General features: G+C 39.1%; 1 protein-coding gene across 7 annotated transcripts in view; it reads right to left on the reverse strand.

Annotated features, from left to right (window-relative positions):
• The window catches only part of ENOX1 (ecto-NOX disulfide-thiol exchanger 1), a 361,204-nt gene that overhangs the window by 265,569 nt on the left and 67,680 nt on the right, over nucleotides 1-27,955 (reverse strand). For 5 of the 7 annotated variants that reach the window (XM_064645691.1, XM_064645690.1, XM_064645684.1 and 2 more), the window contains exons 2-3: nucleotides 20,917-20,990; nucleotides 11,220-11,297 (exon numbers count right to left, since the gene is read on the reverse strand). The gene's annotated coding sequence lies outside the window, so the exon portion shown is untranslated. The remainder of the gene's footprint in view (nucleotides 1-11,219; nucleotides 11,298-20,916; nucleotides 20,991-27,955) is intronic. The other 2 variants (XM_064645686.1, XM_064645689.1) reach the window with 1 other exon arrangement.

Raw genomic sequence — 27,955 nt, forward strand, 5'->3', positions numbered from 1 at the left:
ACTACTAATTATTTCCATGTTCTTTTCTTCCATGGCCCCAAAAGAGGAGTTTTAAATGATCTTATTAAGTTGATACATTTGTTCCCATAAGAAGGAAGTCAAAAACCACTGTTTCACATTCGCTGGTTTTCATTTTGTGGTTTCCAATTCCAGGGCTTCTTGCCGACTGTGGAGCACAAAGCCCCTCCTGCTTTCTCTTCCTTTCCTCTCAAACAAAATAGGGAAAAAACCCCCCACATCAAACCATTAAAATATATTTAACTTATACTATCTTGCAAATCCTCCTCAATATTTCGAAAGCTTTATAAAAATTTCAAGATTTTGTGCCTTTATTTGTTCTTTTCCAATAAAACCCTGAAGACAATACTTGAAACATACAGTTATTTTTTTAACAACTCTCTGTTGTTATTGGTAAATATTTAAGCAATGTCTTATACCACATTTCATTCTGCCAACATGAACTGCCTGGCTTTTCCCATGAGGCTTACAGCCTTGAAAATGTACTCACCCACAAATGCTGGGGAAAAGGAAGGGAAATTAATATAATTGTTAAGTTAAAAAGTAAACATGGAAGATCAATATTGCTTACGGTATAGCTAGAATCCTTCAGCATGACTCACATTAATCCAATATGGGTCGTACACAGTACTTTCAGATGAAGAAGCTACAACATCTTGCAGTCCTACAGCAACTTTTATAGCATGTCCTTGAAGTGTCCTGTTCCTTTCATCACTGCTGAGAAAATATCACATTCCCTTTACATTTTCTACCCATAATCATAGGGTGAGCAGTGCTGAGAAAAAAAATGCAATCACAATAACAGAGGGAAAAAAACATGATTCATAGGCATAGAAAGTAAATCACTTAGGAAAGCCTGTCTTGTCCTCCTCTTTATTTTGCTCATAGGTCAAACAATCTTAATGAAGCCTCCTCCACACTCGCTTTATTGTTTGCTCTCATATCGAGCACAGTCTTTTCAAACTCCTTACTTCTATTTTTAAAAGCCATGTTGAAAGTCCTGTGTGGGTTATACTGGACAATTGCTGAAGACCTGCTACAATTACAAGTGTCAAAGCTAGAGGACAGCACTATGCTCTGCTCTGTGATTTACCTGCCAGTATTATATGTAAGTTGCCAGTGGAAAGCTATGAATGATGATTACTCCCTCTGAGTGATCCACATCAGACAGGGAAAGGTGCTGCTAACTAACTGCCGAACTTCCCTCTAACTTTCAACATACAAATGAAGGTTGTTAGCTGCCTGAAATTTTATGTCTTCACCTGAATAAAGGTGATAAATTACCCTATTACATTTTCATATGCAAATTTGAAGCTGGATTGAAGTCAGGTCAAAAATCTGCTTCAGCAAATCTTCCTTGCTACATATTTAGTCAGGGCCCCTTATCTGGTAGGAGAAGCAGAGGATGAAAAGCCTTTGGCCAACGGTGAGGAAAGGGTGGAAAGGAGGAAGGAACAAAGGCGCATTTGCAGCACAGAGACATTTCTGTGCTACCTTAATCTGCCTTTCCTGGTTGGTAAGGTTTGTTACAACAAAGTAAACAGATATCAGCATGACAGCATCCAAAATACTTTCCTAGGATACCCGAAAAGCCAAGCTAAAATCTTTGCCATTGAATCTTCATTGGTACCTGGAGCTCCTCAAACCAAATAGACAGAATTGCTGGCCTGGAGCAAGCTGTCTTTAAATGCACAGCAGAGATTCACAGTGCCTGGAAAGGGCCTTACCACATTTCCTCTGGCCTTTTTCTCCAGATCTTGGCAGACTCATTCCACCTGTTCTCCCTACTTTGCTCCACGCTACACTTTTCTAATTTTTCCCTTAGTTTCTTTTTCCCTTTGAGTGACCTCTCTCTCTTTCTCTTCTGCTACTCTTCACACACAGCGTGATTGTGATGAAGATGAAACAACCCCTGCATTTGAACATCATTTAAACCCACTCCCTCCTTCACTCTATTGACAAGGCTAAAGCCCAGTCCCACCTGCTTCCCACCACTTCAAATACTTGTTTCTCTCCTTTTAGATAAAAAAGTTCTCCCAGATGTAGTCTGAAATTACTGAGACACAAGTATTGACTGGGTACCCACTTAGAGCCATATACAAACAGCACTAATAAGCAAAAAAAAGTTGGATATTGAAATTTAAATCACTAACACTAATCAAGTCAGCAATTTTTTTCTGACCACAGTGGAGATAATTCAGGAATCCCAAAAATAAGAGGTCAGTATTCAACTCTAACCAAGAAACAAATCTAGGTCAAATTCTATCCCAAAATAGCCATACCCATTCCCCACTAAGTTACAGTGTCTGGATGAAAAAATAACTCAAGTTTTAACCTTGTTTAACACTCTGAACAGGGGTAACCTAATAACAACCAGCAAGACCTTTTTGTCTGATGTCCAAAGAAAATGAGCAGAGGATTCTCTGCTAGACAACCTGTCTTTGCTCAACATCTTCTCCAGGGACGTTGAATCTCTTGGGCTTGTGCAAAGCACGTCAAGGAAATCGTTTATACTAATCCAGAATATCTACAAAGTGAATGGACTCAGTAAAATCCCTAGCAGCTGAAGGTGAATGGCTTAAATGTATTCATTTCAGGTAGACCTGTGGTGGTGAAATTCTTATATAAGTTATAGTACTACAGTACTATTTTTTTCTTTAGTTTCCTTTCCTGTTTATGGAACCATCTATTGACCAAGGGCAAGCATAATCCACTAAATTTTACTTTAGTTTTTCTTCTGAAATATCTCTTCATTATAACAAAAAATCCCCTAACTGAATTTATCTGGCTGTTTTGGGAAGTTGATGTGAAACTAAAAGAACAACGTGTCCTTCTACAGTATCTTCAGACATGTTCCTGAAGAACTGAGTTTCTTTGTGTCTTTTCAATCCATTTCCATCCTCAACACCAGAAAGAAACTCAAAATGACGATTTCTCCCTCCCAACCACTACTGAAAAAACCCAGTAATTTCACATATTTCTCTTTCAGACCAAAACCTTGCAACCTTTTTAGGACATGCAAAATACAGAAGTGACCTGATACAAACACATGACAGAACACTAACAACAGAGAGAGTTATGGTGGCAGCTTCTCAAACAGTATCAGTTATGTTAACCAAAACAGACCACTGTGGTAATCCTTCAGAATTCTGTTATAAAGCCTTGTGGCATTTAAAACCATTTAAAGATATTTATTTCATGAAAACTAGAATACTTTCTATATTAGCCCTGCAAAATTTCCAACAGCAATAGACAAGTAAAAGATCTGTTTTCTTTGAGCCTGTAAAAATCAGATGCCTTAAGGTAAATAATTGCAGGTCTTGGTTATTTGTTTGTTTTGTTTTTTTTTCTTCACATCTTCCCATAGTCTTGAATGAATATCTGCTTCATACTTCCCTGGAATTATGTTTCAAATAAACAGTGACAGCTCTTGCCAAGTCTTTCCAAACTATTAAGAATACACCAAGTACTTCTGGACTTCTTGTAGGATGACACACCCAGCATCACTGAGGACTTGTATTGTTGCTCTGAGTACATTTCCATCACCTCTGGAAAAGCTGTGCTTCTTTTTGCTATTTCTTTATTTGTCAAGTCCCTGCCTGTTCCATTCTTGGCAAGAAGAGTTTTACAGCACACAGGCTTTTGCAGACAGTATTCTTCTTAAAACTTATTTTCTACTATATTTCAGAGTTTAAGCCATTTTCCAAACTCCTGCCATCAGCAGGGACTGCTTTAACAGTCAGCTACTATTCACTTTGTAAAACAAGAATGCTTCCAGGAGCATGAAGGTTTGCCCAGAGTCTTACAGGCTCAACCCTTCTCAATCCTTGTTGAGATCTGCCACAATGCAATATGTCATTCCTGCTCAGTACTACAGATTTCAATTGACAGAATAAAAGTTGTTTCAAGTTTGAAAAATATTTTAGCATGATTTTCCCCTTTATTTTTCTTTATTCTCCTTATGCACATTTAAGAAATTGTATTTCTTAGGTAGGGTGGGTCAAAGAAAACCTAGAAACCCAGTTTGTTTTCTATAACTGCTTGCTGGCAGTGGGAACAGGTGCCAGTTGCATTTGTAAGTATTGTTATAGGCAGCAATAGGTTCAGCCACATCCAGTCAAAGCAAAAGGATTCTCAGAAGAAAGAACACTGGTTTTCCATCCTCAGAGAGATGCCAGCTCTCTGGTCTCCTTGCTACATAATGCTACTCCTGTCATTTCTGATAGCTACAGGGTTCCACCCTTTTCCTTGAGCCATGGGTTCACGGTTTCATTTCAATTTACTTGTACTCTCTTCCTTAGAAGTATCATTAAAGAACATACGTAGGAGAAGCCCTATTTAAATCCATCTATGTTCAACAATGGCAATAAAATGTGATTGCATGGTTAAGCTTATAGAAAGCCAAGCACAAGACCTGGGCCAGTATTCTTTTAATCAAATAATTGCTATTCAGGCAAGACTTTCCGTGCAACAATTATTTCTTTTTAAAAGCCCCCAAAATACTTGAATGAACTCAAGCACATGAATGACTTTATTTACTTCCCAACATAAATAAATATATATTATATTATAAATATATTGGAATATTTCTTAAGCTTTGTATATATTTTCTTTTCTAATCATACCACTAGAAAAATAATACTGTACTCCGGGATAGAAGAAAAAACACTGTTGGGAAGAAGCTTCTTCTTTAGCTTGCCAAGCAGCAGAAATGGCATACAGTGGGGTTGCTATACAACAAAATCAGTGGGATTTGGAGAGTGCTTTGCCATTTCCAAACTGTATAATGACTGTTCTGAACTGACTGTGTTTTGCATGAGGAGGATTTGAAGCGAAGCAGATGGCTACCTACAACAGTAAATATTGTGCTGCTGTTAGGGATGGGGTAGGAGGAGGGCAAGAACCTGAGGGCAGAGTATTTTGTTTCCCCACAACCATCTCAGAAGAGCACTTGTAGGAGGTAAAGACGGCTCTGCTGTGATACATTATCAGTCCACTGAAACTCTAGTCTCCAAAGGTTACCTTTTTTAAAAGTGGTAATAACTATATAGCTAGATTGATTTCTTGTTTTCCCTTGATGATTTCATCATCATAAAATTTCACACAGAGCAGTGCTACATGTGAAGGATCACCAAAGACTTTTGTATTGTTAAAATTCAGGTAATAAAGAGGAAAGAAAAGGAGAGAGAATGAAAAGGGAGGGGAGAGGGTGATGAGAAATTCGAAGTTATTTACTTGTTTTTACCAGGCTTGAATTACTTTCTGAGTATAAAGAAATCTACCATACCATCTAGATATGACAGTGTCTATGCTTCATCAAAGTATTTTTAAACAGCATACTCTTTTATCTATAGAATGGATCCAATTCTACTCACCGCGAGATAATTTCAGAAAGATTTTACACAAAGAGGAGGATTGCAAACCCCACAAGATACATTTTACCTGCTCCACTCACATTTCAAGTTACCTAATCTAAATACTATCAATAAAATCAAATACATATACACAGACATATATATTTCATTTGCAAAGAAAGAACTGCACCAGTCCACTCTACCTACTGTATTCCCTGGCCAAATTCCACTAATTCTAACTTCCACCACCGAAATCCTGCCCTCACCAAAGGGAAAGACTGCAGACCTGGGAAATAATTTACAAAGACAGTCAACCATGTGATTGGCAGGAGGTGAGCTGCATGCTCTCCTCTTCTACCAACAAGCCAAAGGGGTTCTTCTATTTAATTAACATACACCCACTGTCATTTTTTTGGGATTGTGCCCATTTGTGCAGACCACTAAGATTACAGAATAGCACAGATGAATCCAGCAAAGTGCCCTTAACAGGCATTCGCTTGCCAAAAGAGAACTATCTGTATTCTCAGTCAGAGTTAGGAGAAAGCATTTGTGTTTAAATGGGAAAATATATTAATATCTTCCCTGTTTCTTCTCCTCTGCAGGCTAATGTACTCCAGAAAACAGATTTTGTTTCAAAAGAGTAGAATATATCTGGAAGAGCTCATTGTTAAACTACTGGCTACATGCAGATAATACTGTCCTGGGGACAATTTTTTCCTGCTACTTTTAATGTGAAGTAGCATTTTCAAAATCATTTTGTCAGACAGCTCTTCCACACGTGAAGGCCTTGAATTTTGATGGCCCTGGAGTAACAGCAATATAGCCTGTGCTGTAAAGCAAGCTCTGCAAGACACTAAATGTCCTTGACATCCATTACTTAAAAGTACACCTTTCCTAGTAGGATTTATAATTCCTTTAGGAATGCAGAGGATCCAGCTGGAATGCAGAAATAATAATAGTAGTGATATTCATAATAATTCTAATAATGAGTAGTTTATTGAGCCTAGCAGAATTTTACCTTACAAAAGAAGATGTCTCGTGTCTTGGTTTATGTGGCACAGTATCAACATTTCAGCCTGAAGTGGTCATTCAGTTTGACTAGAAGACCATTGTAGGTGCTTTCCAACCAAACTAGTCTATTCTAGTACATGAGCAGCCATCATTATCAGTGTTCTCATTTAAGAGACAGTGGAAAGTCAGGGGATGAATTGGTAGGAGAGCAAGGAACAAACATCCAAACATTTGAACTCTAGGCTTTAGCTGGTAGACCCATGTGCCTCCATACCAAAACGCAAGATTCCTAATGTTTTGAGCAGAAGTGAGGAAAGATTGCCTTAGCTGTAGTCCAAATCAGAAGGCAGTACAAAAGGAAGAACAGTGACAGAGCCAGTGCTGCAAAATTGCCCTGGAGAAATCTTGGCCAAGAAAAAGAAAAATTAGGAGGCAGGAATCTGTGAACACAACAGATTAGTCTCATCAGATAAAGTATCACTGTCCGCATTAAACCCACTTAGCTCAGGCTCCTTTCACACTCACCAGATAGAAACTGGCACACACTGATGTTCAGTGCTTGTACAAGTGCATGTTTGTTCATCCCAGGGCAGAAAATTTTCCTCCTAAAGGCATGAAAAACTTCATCTCCTTTACAAGCAGACGCCTACATTCCTTCAAAGGGAAATCAGTATGGATCAGCTAAAATGCAGATGAAGATATACACCTCAAGAGTCAGCTAGGATATACAGCATGTCCTACTTGAAAGCCAATTTGCTATTTTGGAAATAACAATTATTCTATTAACTGACACATGGTAAAGATTGGCAAATGAGGCAAGAGTTCACAATTAATTTTTTTTACACATTCAGATATGCAAATAGAACTAACTTACGTCATGTTGTTTCTGAGCTTTTGGAATTGTTTTGTTACTCTTCTGTTTTTGTATGCTCCTGTTGTGCATTGCATAAGTATCATTTACTCAGTGAGGAGAAGGCAGGGGAAAGTGATAAACCTCCATTAAAATGGAAAACACAAGCCTGGAATACTTCATGTGTAAGCATAGAGAGAAATTTGTTTTCTGATGAGAAATAAAACAGACCCTTGAACTTAAAAGTCAATGACAGAAAAAAAAAACATGCACATATGATTTTAGAGTAGTAAAAGAAAGTTACTCAGGAGTCAATAATTTTTCAAAAGGATTAACAGAGCATATGCACCATTACCCATAATGAGATAGGGTGAGTATAGAAAGCTCAATTTGCATGCCATTTAGATTCAACAGATAGTTAAACTGTTGATATCTAAAGTGCTGCTGTTGTGACAGTAAAGGTGGAGGTCCTGCACATCCTCTGAAAATTATTACAGTTTAGAAAAAATGGTCAAAATTGCAATCATTTTGGTATCTGGTGGGATTTAAACTATACAATATGGATGGTTCTTCAGATGACTAAATTTCCTTTTTTTATCATCAGGGCACAGAGGTTGGCTAAAAAAGGCATCAAGGTAACTTTCTGAATTCAGATCTATCTGCCTCTGGGGTTCAACCAGGAATTTAATACCAGATGGAAAACAATAGGTAAGCATGAAAACTGAAGCAATTTATCACTGCTATCTTTTCAACAGATAACCATTTCTTTGTTTGAACAAACACACATTACAGTACATGAAAAGAAAACTGTTTTGAACAGCGCAGCTTCCATAGGGCTTCTACATAATGAAATTTCAGAAAACATTCAGTACGAAAGTTTTGGTGCACAAAGGAGATTATTAATTTTCCTTCTGCATGACAAATAGATAAATACCTCTATGCTAAACACAATTTTAAAGTACCATACACTATTCAGGTTCATATTTTCAGTGCTTCAGAAAGCACGAAGAAATTGTAAAGCACTTACATTATTAATTTCTTGGTACATAAAGTTAAAAAAAGCCCAAACAATTCAATTGAAAACTGGTTTGGTTGATAGATAATAACAACTGTTTTTCTCTAGACTGCCACTTACAACCCCAACATTGATTCTGAAACAACCTGATTTCTTTCCATCTCATACATCAGTACAAGTCACAGTGATTGCTCATATCCTCTTGCTCCAACTTCACTGTCTTGTATTTGTCTGTCAGCAGCAGATGCATAGCAAATCTATGTTTCACTTTTGGTCATCTTAGTGACTGATTGATCGGAATTTACTGTATGGCTCTTTGGATGGTCAAGCCCCATCCTAACTACTTTGGCTCAGCAAAGCAAAGAATAAAGACCTATACAGTCCTTTCTCCTTTCCAGATGAATATGAGGGTAAAGCACAATTCCAACCTACATACAAAATCCAGCAACCATGAATAATAATAAGAAGAAATAAACGTGATTGTATTTGTACCTATCAGATAAAATGAAGGAGATTTAATATATAGTCAGATGGGTTTTATAAGCTGATAAAGATGACTGGAATCTGAAAGTATTAGTATTAAAAGAAATAAATTACTGTGTGGGTTTTCTTTTGTTCTCTCTTCTACGTGATTAATTAAAGGCAGACAGATATCTATTGCATTCTGACATTTGTGCCAGATGTGACTGCTGATACACTGATCAAACAGTTTATCAAAATGGAGGGGAAAAAAGAAGCTTTAACTAGAATTGGAGTTTATTGCACATCAAAACCACTGTACCAAATGTTTATATAAATGTAACAAATCTGCAAAGAGATGGAAAGTGGGTTGCCCAATCAATCCTTTGCCTGCTACAGGTGGTAGCTATTGGAAAGAAAAGGAGAGGTGAGCTCTCTTAAGAGTATAGGCAAGCACATAAAATAAGGAAAAAGAGAACTAGAAGACTGTCTGTAGACAGTCTACTGGGAAAGAAGAAAAGTTAACAGAAAGGATCCTAAACGTTCTTCACTGTGTTGTTGAATCTTCAAAGAAATAAAAGAATTAACACAGGAACCAAGAGAATACCTTTCGGAGAAAGGATGGATTTTACAATGGGAAGAAAGCCCCAAGGAAGACTGCTGCTAAATGTGGAAGCCAAATACAAATGAAGCTAAATCAGCGAGAGAAGAGAGAAGCTGCAGATACGCACAGTCTCTTCTCCACATTTTATTTCCACATTCTCAAAAGCAATGTCAAAAGTCACTGTGCTTTAAAAAAAGTAAAGGTCTAGTCCAGGCTAGCAGCCCTTGCACATCTCATATTGTGCTAACTTCCCTTTTGCCCTGAGCCTCCAAAAATACTTCGCGCTGGTATTCAAACTTTAGGGTAGAAGTAGATCTCTGAAGACCATTCCTCTTCTAGTCCTTTAAAGAGTTCTTGAACACAGAACGAATTTTCTGCATGCTTCAGATCTTGTACGGATTCATATTTGAGTTTTTAGCTTATGCCCTCCAGAACAGGCAGGATTCAAGAAACTCAACCCATGGGCTGGCAAATTTGTCATATACTTCCTGAGATATTCACAACTTACAAGTATGGTGGAGCGTACATTCTTCCATGGATGATAATGCCTAGCTCTTTTGGGAAAGTGAGAAGACAATTTTTGGCCTAACATGACACAGCTCTGCACACCTGCCCAGGCAAAGCCTGGCACAATCCCAAACCAGCCTGCAAAGAGGCCAGAACACTGTCATAAAGAAGCCGTCATCAAAGAGCAATCTAGGAATGACAGGTGGATGGGTGAATGGATCAATCTATAGCTTGGTCCTACCCACAGTAGAAACAAGAAGTTCTGAACATTTTTTTCCCTTTCGGATTTTCAAAAAGATAACGTAAAAATGTCTGCTGAACTGGAGGCAAGGAGAAGTGCAAGAAAGATGATGATGTGGCATAATGAGGTTACAGACCAGACAACAATAAGTTGCAGTGTAAGAAAGTTATATAACTATTTGCCAAGTTGCCTGTACCTTCTGTACAACTCAGAAAAAAATCTAGTCTCTACCAAGAGAGCATATTGCAGCAAGTCTCCTCACTGATTTAGGATGGTAGCATTTACCTTTCCTTATAAGCCATCAGAGAGACAACTGCATGTTGTGTAAATACAGTTGGGACATGAATTAATTTCAAACCTATCACATAATCTGATGAGATTTCCCTTGAGATCTCCTAACATTTGCAGCACTGTGAGCCATTATTTCCATACTTATTGGAAGTAACTTCTGAGCCCAGGTAAGGCACAATATTCCCACTGAGAATTGTCATGACAAGAGTGGAATTAATTCATATTGTCACTATACATATCCAGGGTCTTTTTGCCATAATTACCATGTACCCCAAAATATGTTTAAATCCATGATGATACAGTATACCATATAACAGTATCATTTGGGGCATTGTAAATTTGGACATACATTCCTTTTTTCATATAAAGAACACAAGCCACATTTCATCTGTATTTACATAAGCCTGATGCAACTTGATCATCTTCAGTGGTGGAGCTCCTGGCTTGTACCAGTGTGGAATCAGAACTGAATCTGTGACATAACAGAAGTACTCAAAATCCTTTAAGGGTGAAATTTATTAAGGAGCTAGACCTTAATCACAATGAGCTGTGATGCTGGTTGTCATATTTTAGAGGGTGAGCAGAAGAAGCTTTTTTTTTTTTAATTGCAGTTAAATTAATTCACTCTTACCATGGAGTTATTTAGCTATTTTAAGCATTCTCCAGGTGGTTGCTCTTACTAGATGTGGACAGATCCCTTTGAGTTTCACTATAAAATCAGCCATGCTGAAGTCTTTGGATGTATTGAAAACTCACCTATGTTAAAATAATTTTTTATTTCCAAGCCATTCTCCAGCAAACTTTTACCAAATACTTCTGAGTTATTTTTGCAAGCAAATTTTCTCCATTTATAGTGGAGCTGTTCTTACCTGATTCATACAAGCATGCTTGTAACACTGCAATTTGTCACCACGGAAACAACTGTTCGGTCACCATAGATGATGTCACTGCATGAATCAAGTAAGAAAATCATGGAAATTATTTTTAAAAAGCCACAAAAACATCAAGTAAACAGCTTTCTAAACAAATTCAGTAACAATTTATAATAACCCAGAAAGAAATTCAATTGAAGGTGATGCTTTAAATTCAGTTTTCAAAATTTTTCAGTGTTTTTTAACCTTTTATGTTTCTCCGTGGGTAGTAGCCACTGAGTAAAGTCCTGTAAAATGGGTTCTAACAAGCCCATCTCATAACCAGCACCACATCTCACAATGAGATTGCTGCAGCTTCAAACCTGTCTGTAGTGGTTTGAATCTTATTTTCCCCCAGAGGCTAAGAAAAAGTGGTAGACCCCAAGGGGTGGAAACCCCTGGAAGTTTTGAAGTTTTGCCCAATGGGCGCTCCTGCAAAATGTAAACATTCCACAAGCTCAACGGAAGAGTTGTAGTTTGGTTGTTGGTAGGAGAGGTGGCCATGTTGTAGAGCCACGAGGAAGGGGCTCTAAGCCCCTCGGGGCCTCTGGGGCCTCCCAGCCCTGGCTGGGGGGACTGCAGAGACTTGGAGCAGTGTTAGACTGGGCTAAGTGTCTGTAGTATGCCGGGAGATGTTTTCTCTACTGTGGGTGAGCAGAGACAGCAGCGGCAGATGCAGCGTCCAGAGACTCTGGCAGAGAGCCAGGACAGATAAGAACTGAAACGGAGAAGCAGAAGAGATGCAACTGAATAAGGAAGACACCGAGTTGTGTCGGAGAGCCGAGAAGGAGAGTCAGCAGCAGAGAGACAGAGTTTTGGGGGTAAGAACTGATACCACACCCCCCAAACTCCTTTGAGACCTCCTGGAAGGAGGAAGATGATGGACTCTTGCTTGAAAGAGCCTTGAAGTGCGACACGCACTGCAGAAAGGAGCTAGAGAGCTCCGAGAGGAATGCAGAGGGGGTGACCTTGGCTCCCCCCTCGCACTGCTGCCAAGGTGGCAGCCTGAAGGCAGGGCACAGAGGCCCTGCAAGAAGGAGCTGAGTCTCCTGGAGATACCAGACCGTCACGAAGACCCCCCTGTGTCTCGTGATATGACGTGGTGAAACGACCTTGTCTGGGGTGAACGTAGCCCACGGAAGACCCCTTTGCCTGTGTCAAGGGGGCCGAGGGAGCTTGGATACCTCCCTCGTGAGTGCTGGCAGAAATCCAGCTATCAGCTGCTGCATGCATGTGAAGAAGACAGACTGCTGCCTTAGAAGATGCTGCTGCTTAAGGACTGGAAGGGATATATCCTTCTTTCCCTCCTGGACTTTTATTTGGAGGGGAGAAGAGATCTGATCCATTGTAAATACATATGTCAGGGTAGAGATAGTTGTGATCGTGTGTAAAATGTGTTATAATATTTATTTGTACAGTCATTGTAATATATTCCCTTTCCCCCATTTGAAGTTTAGTGTGTTTTGTCTGGAAAAACCCATCCCACATTAGGTTGAGATGGGGAAGGGGGCTAGGACTAGGGGATTGGATTTTGGGGCTATCTCAAACCATGACACTGTCTTTCCCAGAACTTTCATAGGAAGCTGAGACACAGCAGTCTTCTCCCTAAGGGCATGCTGAGACCTGACTTGTCCACTTAATTAGCCACTTAACCATTCTAGCTGAAAATGCAGCTGTCTGCAAACAGCCTACCACTGCCCAGCAGCTTTAAATATTATATATCTGTATCTTTATCTATCTCCATTTTCCTGACAGAAATAACCGAAGGCCAGAAATCTTTTCAGCTGTTGTACCCTACACACGTGAATGCTATAGTGATGTCTATTTTATGGATCAATGTTGATGTTCATCCAGGATCCTGTAAAGCTTTGAGGCAAAAACCTTGGAAAGAGTGATACTACTTCATAATCCAGGGAAACCTTTTGGAAATTTACCTGTAACTCAAGTACAAATTCAGAATAACCACATTTTTATTTAAATAATATATTTCTGTATTTAGTAGGCAAGTAGATAAACTCATTTATGGTTCTGGCTAAATTTCTTATAGCTACTGGTAACACACAGCTAAAAATGCAATTTCAAGGTGATTCTAACTTTAGAAATAATAATAAATCATATTTACCATATCAGTCTTAAAGCTTTATAATTTCGTCACATATTGCATGAAAAGATAAACTCAACTTTATTTCTAAAATTGTATCATTGATGCTGACTTAAAAGCAGCCACTTTCATCACTATCACACATGAAATCTCTGGGGGATTAAACTTTAGAAAACACTTTCACAAAAAGGAATTGCATCTTTTACAGCATTACTAATTAAATGTAATTAATTTACTAGCACCCTGGAATTGCAGATACTAAAAAAATAATAAAATCCTCAATCATTTTTGCTTTGCACATGATAAATGCTACAATCACTCTTTTTAGTGAAAATACAGAGGAAATAATATTACGTGGCAGCAAAGTTCATCACAGAAGGTCAACTGAGATTGGTGGGATTCATTAGCATGTATGTGACTGGTAAATAGTTGAGTTAATTATAGGTTGAGTGACATATTTAGAAAACTATGAATCACCTTATTTTGTGAATTTAATCAACCTTTGCTCTTCCCTGGATAATTCAGTGTACATCTGCAATATTAAGATGGAACTGAGGCTTCACTCTGCAGCCCTCTGAAATGCCAGTGGTTTGCAAAACTTCAAAACCATCAACTACATTAAAAACTGTCCTTCAGCAGCAAGGAATTCACCACAAATAAAGTATCATACCTATAGAAAAAAAAATTAAAAATATAAATAAATAAATAAATAAATAACCCAAGAAGCTGAAGAGGATACTTTCTTCGACTGAAGTTTTAGACAGATTTATGCTGAAATATTAATTTGCTTTGTTTCTAAGAATAAAAAAGCTAAAGTATACAAGATACCAATGCAGAAAGTCTATTTCTAAGGAAACTTTCAAAAAAAACCAGCTCCTGTTTGAAAAATTTAGTCAATCCTCAAATGCTTCTTAGTGTTCCTTAGTCCAATTAAATCCCATTACAAAACAAAAAATTGTACTGCATGTTCCAGCTTCGGCTCTGAAAAATGCCACTTTCAAAGGCAGGAAACATCTTTTTTTCAAAACTTAGCTTTATTTGGAAGTAACAATTCTTAGCTAATTTGAGCTATTCATTTATTTTTCATCATATGCCTTCTGATCTATTAGCACAAAGTTTTTCTTCATTTCTGAAAGACATTCTATTAGCACTTGTTTTGATATTGAACATGACAATATTTAGGTAACACAGTGGGCTTTTCTATGTAAAATTTAAGCTGTGAAGATATGCACTTGCAAAAAGGGCAATTACTCTTCAGTTTCATATTTTGAATATGCAAACAAGTTGCTTGTGGATTACTGGCAGCTACAGCTCAGGCTCTGACACTGAACTGTTATTAATACACAAAGCAACTAATGTAATTATAAATATGGGGAAAATATCAACACTATTTGTGTTAGTTAGTTACTAGAAGGTAAAATACTTTGTCAGCTGTAATACAATACAAATTGTTGTAAATTGTTCAGTACAATTATAATACACATATATTCAAAGCACTACAGTTTATTATCTAGGTCTGTCCTCCTGGGATCAATTTATGATACTTTATGCTGGGTAGTTTGTCTTGACAAAATAAGGATACTTTGTTCACGTGTTGCTACATTTGGCTATCACACACTTAATGTGTCTGTAGGATTACAGACCCAACCATTGCATCGTGAATAGGGATACACATTGCTGGGATGCACAGAGATGGGAAGCAGAAGGCACTATTAGTGTCTATACAGAGAGCACCACACGAGTGTGCATCTGCCTCTCCAATTTGGAAACACTTTCCTCAAGCAAATGCAGGAAAAAAGCATAACAGGATCAACAGTAGGTGGTACCCATTTCTTCACTGTTGGCATTGGTTTCTTAAGTGTTCAGACTAAAAATCCCACTTGGACATTTACTGTCTTCACCCCATGCATGCAGGAGATATAGTGACAGGCAGTGACTCTGCCATGGAGGCTCAGGAGATCTACAGAAAAGATCCCTGCAGACAACAGCCAGTTAGGCGACTAATGCAACATGGACAAAACACACATCATAAGGAGACCGCTGCTTTCTTCCATATTCAATTCATTAATCCATTTAAGCAGAAAAAGTGCCTTCATTTTCCTTCATTTTCTTGCACTTGAGCTTAAACTTGTGTTCAAACTGGTATCACAAACAGTAACAAATCTTAAACAAGACCGTTTCAAAGCTCCTTATTAGTGCTTTATTTTTTAAGCCTGACAGTTGAGTAACATGTTATTGACATCCTCAACTAGTAACACCATGTGTTACACACCATGTTCAGCAGCTTGACTCAGCCAAGGCCCGTCCATTTAATTAGAAGCAGCTGCTCCCAGGTTCCCCGGTATCAAAGTGGCATCCTTGTAAATACACATTTACACACAGGTAAATACTTCCTAGCTCTGCAAAGTGAGACAAACAGTTGCAACAACACGCCAATTCAGAAAAGTGAAATAGCTTTAATGCGTAACTTAGCGTAACTTTGATAAATACAAGGGACAACAGCCGAGGTCCATATAACTAAATACAACACAGTGCCTAGATGGGGAAGCAAATTAAAAATGAACAGGGAATTGCTAAAAGCTGACACTTTCCCAGATCAAACCAAATTGATACTGCTGAGTTCATACTGACTGATGTACAGTCCTGCTTTATTTCCCATGCTCCATGTGGCTGATTCAAAGCTCACTGAGAGCAATACTGTCCTTTTTGGATGCAGCCTCAAGTAATAGCAAGAACAGACAAAACAACTCAGTTTAATTAACTAAAACAATTCTGTTTAATATCATTACCAATGGTCTGGATGAGGGGATTGAGTGCACCCTCAGTCGGTTTGAAAAGGATACCAAGTTTGGCGGGAGTGTTGATCTGCTGGAGGAGATGAAGCCTCTGCCGAGAGATCCAGACAGGCTGGATCAATAGGCCATGGACAATTGCATGAGGTTCAACAAGGCCAAGTGCTGGGTCCTTGCACTTATGTCACAACAACCCCATGCAGTGCTACAGGCTGGGGAAGAGTGGCTGGAAAGCTGCCTGATGGAAAAGGACTTCGGGGTGCTGGTTGACAGCTTCTGAACATGAGCCAGCAGTGTCTGGAGAGACTTTTCTATGAAACAGTGGAACGATAAGGGAGGAGTCCTTCCCTACTGGTGTTATGGTTACAAGTCAGGGAAGAGAGCTATAGTGATGAATATTCATACCATTATGTCATCTGAAACAGGGGGGCACCCCGCTCAGCACAGAGAGTTGGAAGGGGCAGGGTTTTGCCGCATGTAAAAGTTGTTCCGAGGTCTCAACCACCAATGGAAACCGTCCCTGCCTCACAGGGACAGCAGCAAAGCCGGGAGATGCTGCCTCACCCCCACGGCCTGCCCAGGACAGCCACTGGAGCACTGCCACCACCCACTCGCCACACGGAACCACTGCCTGTACCAGAACACCTGCCAGTGCTGGGACCACTGAATCAGAGAAATCGAAAGTGAAATGAATCGCTACCACCTACAGCCCAGCCAAGCCAAGCGGGACAACACATGGCAGGGAACAAAGAGATTCCAAACTGGCACCATCACTGCAGTTAAAACCAGAACTAACCGGGTGGCGTGTAGCGGCCAGTTTGGTAGTGTGGCTCCTTGTGAGCAGTGCAATTTTCCTGGGTTTTTGCTTTTGCCCCTGTTCTCCCATTGTTTTCTTTTGTTTTGTTGAGCAAACGGGGGGTGGTGGCAGGGAGGACCCTCTGCCATTCTTTTCCCCCTTTGTTCCCAGGGGACCACGTGAAGCAGAGAACTCCCTTTTCTGTGGGTAAGCCATTTCCATTATATCCTTGTGGTGCTGCTGGTTTTCCTTGTTAGTAAACCGTTATTTATTTTCTTATAACATCCTTGCATTTTTTGTCTATCTCACGAGGGGAATAAAAAGGGAAGGGAGTTCATTTTATTGGAGTTCCTGTCCCAGTATTTGTTTATAAACCAAGCAAACTGGTTACAGAATAGAAGAAGATCCATGCATGACTTTTTCCTGGTAACAATACTAAGCACAAAGGCAGTTTGAAAGTGTTTCTGAAGAGGTAAAATATTTATGTTTTTCAATAAAGCTCAATTCAGAATGCAGACAATTCAGTCGGTACCTATAAGTTCTTTGTCTGATCAGAATATGCTCTTTTTCTTTAAGGAAGACTATTTTGCTTAGTTGGTATAGAATATGTATTCAGTATCCTCCTTCCAGGTGTCACTTCTCAACATGGTGTAAGTCACTCTGCACTTCTGGAGGGGTCTTGTGAGTTGTACACATCTACAAGACTACCAGCCACCTTCCTGGCCCCTACATCAGGTCATGCAACATATTGGGTGACCCAACTGCAGAGGACAATCAAGGGACTGCCTCCACAATAGGTGACTACTGCCTGCTGTCAATTGACAGCAATGCCCTTGCAGCAGTGCTGAAGAGCTCCATGCCCTGTGACAAGGCTTTGTTCCATGGACAGAGGAGGCACAAGCCTTCCAACTGAACTTCCCAGTTTTTGGCTGTTTGTCACCATTTAACATTACTTTCTGTGTTTAATGTTTCAGATTTGGGTGTAGTTTAAAAAAAAAAGGTTAGAGCATGCCAGTTATTCCTCCAAGGTTTCAGAACACAAACTTTGCAGTTCTTCTGCAGTTTGGCAAGGTCTGCTGCAGATGGAAGACAGATATCTGTCTGCCAACGTTTAAAGAGGACCAGATTTTTTTGTTTAGAAATTTTAGCTGTTTAGAACTTGCAGCCGTACAATCAGCCAGACCAACCCTTCCCTCAGTAACAAGTGCATACACAAACGAACAAGGGAGACCACTGCCTGCACAGGATTCATGCATGCAGAGATGTCTGAGCTGAATTGGGACTGCCTTGATGGTTACTTTTGGAAAGGAAGGGGTCAACTTTTTCTAACCTGGCTTGAAAAGCTCTGAAACTCACATACCTTTCTATCATTTACTGAAAAGGAAGGAAAACAAAGTTGTCCAGTAGCCTTTTCAGCTAATGTCAGACAGGAAGGTTTGCTAATTCTGAGTCCTTCCAAGCCAAACATCTGAGGAAAGTTCTTGAATTGGTGCATGCTCTTGCTAAATCAGCTGTGCTCCTTTGCCCACTGATGGCTGCCGACTTAGACCGACCTCAAATACTCCAGCTTCCTCCCCCCCAGTGTTACAGTTGCTCTCTGCTATCACACCTGATTTTTCACAAAAGTTTCTGCACCTTCCAGGCTTGTCACAAAAGCCCTTCGAGCATAAGCTGGAGCCAACTTGACACAACAGATTTTGTTTTTCTCTCGGAGACACACATATGCCACAAAGACTGCAGTTCATCACCTACGCACTTCAAACACTCCTGAGCACACCCAAGTGGGATAGCACTTTCTCTTTTGTCACCCTTTTTTTTTCCTTTTAAAGTAAAAAGTTGCTTAAAGCAAGTCTGTTTGAGGTTAAGTTCCTAATTTATGCTCAGTGAGCTGTCTTGCCCTGTGTCCAAAACTGGCACAGAACCATTGCAACTTTTCCTGAAACCCTGTGCACAGCCTGGGAAATGAAGCTGCTTCTTCTGCTCTAATATCCCTTGAGCCGCAATACTTCAGCGCTTCAAGATTTCTTCCTTATGCAGAAGGGTGGTGCCTGCATGACTGTGTGCATGCAGGGCAAAGTTTCCAGAAGCAATGGAAAGTAAGCCATGCCACAAAAGTCCTACAGTGCTTACTCCTTTCTTCCTTTCTGCATGACATCTTGTGAAAAATTCAGGGAGGAAATGAATGCTGAGAACTGACAGGCACTGGGCAGTGTCTTGAGGAAAGCAGGGAAATGCGCTACTCTACGGACAAGGGCATGGCTGGTGGGAGGAGAGCAGCCGGACGTCTGGTTTGCTCCCAGCTGGGGATTAAGAAGGCACAGGTGAATCAAGGCCACGTGCCCTACTAATAGCAGCAGCTTCCAGCTCAAAATAAGAAGCAGGTTCACACATTTGTTCTCCAGTTGGGTTCAGACATAAGCTGCAACACAGATGTTCACAGGGCACAAAGGGGACACCCAGCAGAGCTGGCTGCAAAAGAAAATTTACAGGAATGGCAGCAAGTTGCCTTTTACAGCAGGCTCTCTAGAGAAGCACTAAAAGGGAAGCTCATTCTGCTATGATTTTTTTTTCTAAAGCTCTTCCTTGTGTAAGGTCTCACTGCTGCCCATCTCCAGAGACTGCAAATAAATTAAGAAGAGGAAAAAGCAAAAAACATGGAAAAGCAAAATAAAGAAGCAAAGGAGAAAACAAAGCAGAACAAATGAAACCGAAGAAATGTACCACAAAGGGGAATAGATTAAAAGTAGAGTAGTAAGGGCATATCAATAGATATGAGAAATATTAGGAAAACGCAAACATCGGAAACACTGAGACCTTTTGCACACACTCAGAAAGAATGATTAGATGTAGAATCCTCTAACAGCCCTGAACACAGGTCTGAACATCAAAGAGATCTAGTAGTAGGGCATTAAGTAATCCAGGCAGGTAACTGACCCCATACGTAAAACTGAGACAATGGTTCTTCTCCAGCTTTTGCCAGATATCTTGAGACCCACAAATGAAGCACACTATGAAGATATGCTGCTTTCAAATTCTTACAGAATAAGTGACTTGCTGCAAAAAAACATTTCTGTGGAAGAGTCCTCTACACTGAAAACTGCTTCTGGATGTTATTCATAAGAATTCAACCTCTTCCCAGCTGTAAATCTCTTCAAAGTTTCTCATACCGATCAAGGTAAGTTCAACTGTTACATTCATGTATTCAAGAAACATTTTACTCCTTTGAGCTGAGACTCAAAAAAAATTGTCTAGGTCTATAAACTCTTTGGAAACAAGAAAAATTTCTAAATCTTCTCTCATTTATCTTTCTCCATTGCTAGGAGCTCAGCAGAGTTTCAAGTACTGTGACCCGACTTTTAAAAATTACATCACCTAAAAATTGCTTTGCTATATGCTAGAATGTATTTTCGAAATTGCCTGAATATTTTCTGTAATGACTGACGTGAGATACGAGTTTCACTGAAACACCTGAGAAAATTTCCAGGAACTTCAACGTACCCAAGTTTTCAACCTTTATGGCCATCTTCTTCCCAGGATTTAGTTGCATTCGTACCTTTACTACCTTCAGCAGTTGCAAAGAAAACCAAAGCAAACACAGACGTAAAGCTAGAAGAAGTACAGCCTCAAGTATGGAGGGATCAAGACTAGAGCTACTTCTTCTGACTTACTGATTTTACCTTCAAAACTTCTACCTGCTCATGGAGACTCACCTTTTTGCTCATCTGAAGTTATTTGTGGGTTTGGCTACACATTTATTTCTAAGTAACTGTGAACATCAAACCCTTCTGAATTTCTGCCCTACAAAAACCATTTGTGCTATTGAGAATTCAGCCTACAAAGATCCATCATTCTTTCCTATTCATGGCAACTGAGATCTATCAAGAGCTTTAAGAAGTTCAGCATTAAACTGTCAACAAAACTCACCCACTCCCAATCATCAAACATGAATGTATCCATTACACTTACCTATTTATTGCAGACACTTTCCAAGTTTCAAGAAGCACATAATCAAGAATGGCTTCAAGTTCAGAATCCAAGATCTGAAAAACAGATTATATATATATATATTTAAAGTCATTAAAAGTATATGGCTTAAGTATATAAAATTAACAAAAATATTGTGCAAAATTTCTATTTAGAAATGAGTTTATGAACTAGTACTTCTGAAGTTGTGCATCACCTGAGAAATGTTCTGGGTGATAACAATGATGGTATGATAATTTACAGTATATTTAAAGTATATAATTGTATAGATTCTTAAGCAACTTCTACACACAAGTTCAAAATAAGTAGAAAACTGAAAAAAAATGAAATTTTCAATTGGCAATTTTGCTAGAATTACTTGCAATGAAAAAACAAAACCAACATATTGAATATGAAAAAATGCCATTGGCACATCAGAAAATATAAATGATCTAGGAAACCACAAGCATTCTTATATACATTTAAGCAATATTCTGCCTTTAACTTGGAGCAAGATAGTGGCATGAATAGGGAAACCACATGAAAAATCAAGAGCATCATTGTGTGCATTACTTCTTTACTGTCCAAAAATGCTGAACATAGAGGTTCTGTTACAGGTGTGAAATTCTGGATGCACATTCTTGTAAGGATACATATAACATCTAATCACAATTAGTCTCAGAGTCTCTGTAAATTTTCCTGGTGATTCTCACGCAGTGACTCTGAGCGCAATGCATTTGATAAATCTAATGTGCTTAAGAAAGCAAAAGGGAGGAGGAAGATGCACTGGTAGAAAGAAACAGGCTCAGCAGACCAAGGAAAGACACAAAGGAGAAAGAAAAAAAAAACAAAAACAAAAACAAAAAAAGGAAGAAAGGTCATGTGTCCAAATGCACTTTGTCCAATCTCTGTTCTGGATAATCACCATTATGAGTACATACTGTACTGAGTATTTCTGCGGCATCATTAGCATCTTTGCAGTCTGCAACAAGAAACACCATTTCACACAAGGCTGCTATGCAGTCCCAGCTCTTAAATATAATTAAGAGTATATATTAGAAAAAGTCTTGTCTGTTTTCTTTCCCCCAAGTTTTGCCTGAGCTTTCCCCAGCAGCTGCAATACTGGTACCCACCACATGATTCCCAGTGAAGGCAAAGAGAATCAGTTACAGAACACTCTATAGCCACTACGCATCAATGGTCACCTGGCTGGGAGCACCTCTGTGCCCCAGCTGAAGAGTAGGCATTCTCTCCTCCAGAGGCTCGGATGACCAAAGGAGTCCTAGACTCCCTCTGTTCCCTTCTGTGAGCTGGTAATTTTCAAGCAGAGAGATGAAATGTAAATATCAGCATGGATAATTATTTCACGACTCATTTTTTGCAAGATAATCAGACAGAAAAGATAAGACTCACTCTGAGAAACAGAAGCAGTAGAAATTTTCATCCAGCAACAGCATGAAAGATTCTGCCAATTCTTCTTACAAAAGCAACAGTTCATTGATTTGTAGCTGCTGCCTGCTTTCATGTGCAAGAACGACAACAGAAATCCCTCACTGGTCTTCTCTACATATTTTCAGGCAATCGCTACAAACATGACAACTTCTAGGATTATTTATTCTATGTACTATGTTTCCATTCCTGCTGTCGATGTCAACTGCAGACAAGCCAGGCTCAGAAGCTCAGATTCAACCACAAAGCTATGAGTAACACCACTACATCTCCACCCTTTGCATCTCCTACTCAGTTTCCCAAAAGGGATTTCCACAATAATGTATAGAGTAGTCACAAAGAGAATGTCATTAAAGTTAATGTGAAAATCAGCCAAATACCACTTAAAAAGGAGTGGGAGCTATTTACTAGATAATACCAATAAAAATCTGCAAGATCAGAAGGTGGCCTGAAGTTTTCCCTTTATTTTCTACAGTAATGTCCTCCAGTTTCTCTACATATACTTCTTCATCAGTTAGCCTGGTAACCCCTTTTCCCCACAGAATCACAGAATCACACAAAATCTCCAGTTGGAAAGCACCCATAAGAATCATTGAGTCTAATTCTCTGCTCCTCGCAGGACTACCTAAATCTAGACCAAACAACTAAGAATGCCGTATGGACACTACTTGAATTTTGACAGGCTTGGTGCTGTGACCACTTCCCTGGGGTCCTGTTCCAGTGACTGACCACCCACTCAGTGAAGAACCTTTTCCTAAGGTCCAATCTGAACTTCCCTGGATGCAACTTCATTCCATGTCCTTGTGTCCTGTCACTGGTCACCAGAGAGAGGAGATCAGCACCTCTACCTCCACTGTCTCTCTTGAGACATTCCCTAAGCTATGCTTTCCGTCTTACTTATTGCCTTCATTACTTACTCAATTCATGGCTGCCCATTTTACCTTCACTTGCAAGGCCTCTACAGTCGACTACAAGCACTCACCACACCTTGACATGAATTACCACTCATCAGATGAAGCACATTAACCACCTAAATGCATGCTATTCCCTGGCTGTAACATCTTCAGCCAAGTGACCTTCATGACAGGTAAGAGATTCCAGGGACTGAACTGTCAGGTCCAGCAAAACTTGTGTCATAAAGGTAACCTTCAAACACTGACCGGGTGTAAAATTCTACTAATTCGATAACGCATGAAATTATATTGCTCAAAGACACATCTCAAGGGATTGTTGACCTGAGAATATTTACAGAGAAATGTTACAAATTATTGCATGGCTGAGATAGCTCTGTGACAGAACATTTGCAACCAAAGATAAGAACAATTGTTTGTAAGTACAAGCACACAATTTGCTGTGCATAATATTAGCAGTGTTTATTTTAGAAATGACCACCCACCTGACTGTCCTAAAAAACCTCCTAGAGTTGCTAGAAGATGCCAGGGAAAGTTTTCACTTGTAGCAGACTTTCTATCTTTAATAACACCAGCTGTCGCTTTTACAAACACATCATGCCCTTCACAGTTACCCCATATTCTGCAAACATGAAAAAAACCCCAAACTCTCCAACAGTTACTAACATCTGCTTCATTTACTGGTTCTGACAAACTGAAGGACATAGGCATGATTTAACAGATTGCTCCTCGCAAAGAAACCATGCAGTCCACAAAAGGATTCATCAAATGCCCCTGTCAGAGAGCTTTACAAACTGTAGCTTAATGAATGCATGCAAATTACTATAATATATAAATGCCTGATACCACTTCAACAAGTAATGTGCTTATGAAATCTATGGAGAATGGTAAGATAGATCAATCTAATTTGTCTTTGAAATAAAGTGATTTGGTTTCCTCCAGGTAATTTCAATCTCTCTTTTTTTTTTAATGCCTTGAAGCACGCATTATATACAATGAACCATTGCTTTAGACCCCAGAAGATGTGATTATTCAATAGAAAAAGCATTCAGCAACAGACAAACTGGAAGCACACTGGTACACTTCAATATTTTCCTTCAATGTTTTGACATGCTGGCATTTTTAAAAAATTGTTTTTTCCAAGCCTTGCTGCATTTAAACAGCCCCTATTTTTTTTGCCATTGCTTGATGTGAGGTTGAAGCCTGACTGTAAGTCAGGCTGATATTTACAGCATGAGGAAATGCTCAGATATGAAAGCACATCAGAAAATAACATGCATCCAGGATGATCACTGCTGCTGTTGTTTTCAACATTATTGATCTAGAAATCTGATCTTTTTTTTTTTCCATCAAGATAAGGAAAGCATAGCTTATGAGCTAAAATGATTTTCGATGAACAAAAAAATCAACATTTTCTAGAGCTCTATTCCCCCTGAGAACTGAAAGTTCTTTTTACTGACTTGAAAAAAAAAACAAAACCAAAACCAAAATTCTTTTCAGTGTTTTGTCAAAGAAACTAAAACCCACAATCACCCTTTAAGAATTTGTGTATCAGGATTTCTCTAGTTTTTTTATTAAAAAAAATAAATAAATATGAAAAAGAACACAGGACAGTAAGCACATTAGAAACTGGAAGGTGCAAAGTTTCTGAACCTTGGCTTTACTATTTAGATCAGGTCAGACAGGTGTGAAAGAGAAAGAGGACTGAGAAGTACCATGATTATCTCCTTGTAAAGACTTTGTTTTCCCTGAAAATATCAGTCAGAAGAGACTAGCTACAGGTAGGACTCTCTGAGGGCCATTTTTCAAAGGGTGAGTAGGACCTCTACTGAAAAAAAAAGAATGTAGAAACAGTGATGTCTTAGAGTTGAGATGGATTGTATCACTGTTTCTGCACTCTTTATTTTTCAGTAGAGGTGCTCCTCATTGTTTTTAAAGAAGTCCTCAGACCATCATGTGTACTAACATAGAACTGATTCTTGATAGTTTATAATTTTCAACCACCTTCTTACACCTTCAGCATCCCCCCTCATCTACAAACTATGAATACAGAACACAAATTGTCTGGTCTCTTCAGTCACACTCTTCTGAAGTCTGTGACAGACCAGGTCCAGGTTGCAGTTTACCAGTTCTTTTACATGGTATTTATTGGGCCTACAACTCTCCAGCTGGAAGACGCCTATCCCATGCTACAGAATTCAAGTTTTCTTAGGAAATCAAAGCAACTCTCATGCTGGGATCACAAAAGGAAAACAACCAAACACTAAGTAATACTTTCCTGGGTTCTTGGTTATGTTATGCTGGGAGAAATCCTAATCAAGTAGTCTAATGGGTAAAATAAACAGTCTCAACTTTTATTTTATATCATAGAATGACAGAATCATTTAGATTGGAAAAGACCTCTAAGATCACCAAGTCCAACTATTAATCCAGCACTGCCAAAATCACCATTAAACAACATTCCTAAGCATCACATCCACATATTTTTTAGATACCTACAGGGATAGTGACTCAACCACTTCCCTGTGCAGCCTGTTCTAATGCTTGACTATCCTTTTGCTGAAGAAGTTTTTCCTAATATCCAATCTAAAGCTCTCCTGGCACAACTTGAGGCCATTTCTTCTTGTCCTATTGCTTGTTACCTGGGAGAGGAAACTGAACCCCACCTGTTTGCAACTTCCTTTCAGGTAGTTGTAGAGAGCAATAAGATCCCCCTGAGCCTCCTTTTCTACAGGCTAAACAACTCCAGTTCCCTCAGCCACTCCTCATCAGACTCGTGCTCTAGGTCCTTCATCCATTATGTTTCTTGTTACTCCAGAAGGAATTGCGGTTCCTGTCAAAGCTAGACACAAGTTTTGCTCGGTGCCTTAGGCAAAATGACCAAGATGAGCAGTACTTGGTGCAGGATTCTTTGTACCACGGGACCAGAGTTTCTCCACTGAGAATTAACTAAACTGTAAAATAAGAGTATAGGTTGGAGCACCATGTCAGAAATGTATTGTGATCTCTTAGTTTTAAAGACATTAACCTATAAAATCCCTTCCGTTCTGTTAAACGTAATATTCAGTATGTGCCAGGCACTGGGGAAAGTGCTTTTATTTCTGTGCAAATGAATATACATTAGAGTGAGTATTTATAACATTTTTCTAGATTTGGATTTATATAACTGACAATCAAGGGGCAATATCTTTAACACTATGTATCACTTCTAGATGCCAGTTAGCAATATTTACCAAAGCAGGCTGTTTCTCATTTTTACATCATTTCTTTGTATTCAAATTTGCAAGATCGTAGGTTCTCCAGCTTTGCACTCAGTCGAAGACTAAAACTGGGGAATAAATGGACATGACAAACCTTCCTTTACTATACCTCATTTCTCAAAATATCTCTTTCAGGTTCCATCATTACCATCCTTATTTTAAATTTGTTCCTTTTGCGTAAATCTACAAGTACAGAAAAATGTCTCCCTTTTGACTGTGCATCAAGGCCAAGAAATTCACAGTTAACGTAGGTAACAAAGACAAATTAAGGAAACTCCATGTTACACCTTCTCTCTTATCTCCTGAACTCATATAAAATTATACTAATTATTGTAGGTAAAATTAAACCTTCTAATTTCTCCCTGAAATAGAGAGAAAATTATTATTATTATTGGGAGTCAATCTTCTTACAGCTCCCTTAAGAGGTAACATCTAATAGATTTTAGGGTAAAAAAAAGAGCCTCTTACACAGATTTCAGTTTCAGTCTAATAAACCAGCTTCAATAAAGCATATTAACCTGCAGACCATCACTGACAAAATTATACTCATACTGTGTGCACTGGAGTATGCTACATGATAATGCAAGAAAACATTTTTTAACCTGTTACTTTGTGGTGCTTTTTTCTTTTTCATCAGGGATATCAGCATTTAAAGTTGGGGTGCACTGCTTGAACAAAACAGGTGGGAAGCAGAAACAGTCCACCCAGTCCCACATCCCTACCCACTAACAGATTCCTGTCATCCATTGCAGCAAGGATATTCATCCACAGCTGCTTCAGACAAACTACCTATACTGGACAGCAGCATAATCAGCAACAGCAAATGGATCTAGGCCAATTCTGAACTGACAGTGAAGTAGACAAGAAAGTGAAATCCTTGCTTTGATTAGCTTCTTGGCAAGCTATTACAAACCCATATTCCCTGTTGAAAAAAAGAAAAATGATGTTTATAAGATTGTAGACCTTTTTCTACCCAAAGAAAGCAAATTTCTATGGGCTTAAAATGCCCTTTTTTCCCTGACTTGTGGGAAAAAGACAGAGAGGACTCACTGCTCTAAAGTCTGTCTCAAAAGTAGCATCCAAGGTGCAAAGACTCACAACCTAAAATATTTCTGTGCAAGTTCAAAGTATTGAGCAACTTTACTGTGGTAGACATTTCTGAAGGGAAGGGTCCCCACCTGCCATGACACAGGCAGAAGAAGCACACAACACAGTCACTGCTTTTGGTTTAGCAATGCTAAGCCCGAGTCAGCTTGCTGCATCTCTACAGAGTATCTGAGATACACAGAAATGTGCTGCCATCATTGCAGCCTAGAGGTTGGAACAGAAATTTCAAAGGAACATACTTTTGGGGTTTTTTTTGGTTTTAAAAGCAAGGCAGAAGCACCAAGCTGCACTATTTCAACCCAGTGAAAGACTGAG

Source organism: Pseudopipra pipra, chromosome 2 (genome assembly GCF_036250125.1).
Source record: "Pseudopipra pipra isolate bDixPip1 chromosome 2, bDixPip1.hap1, whole genome shotgun sequence".
Lineage (NCBI taxonomy): Eukaryota > Metazoa > Chordata > Aves > Passeriformes > Pipridae > Pseudopipra > Pseudopipra pipra.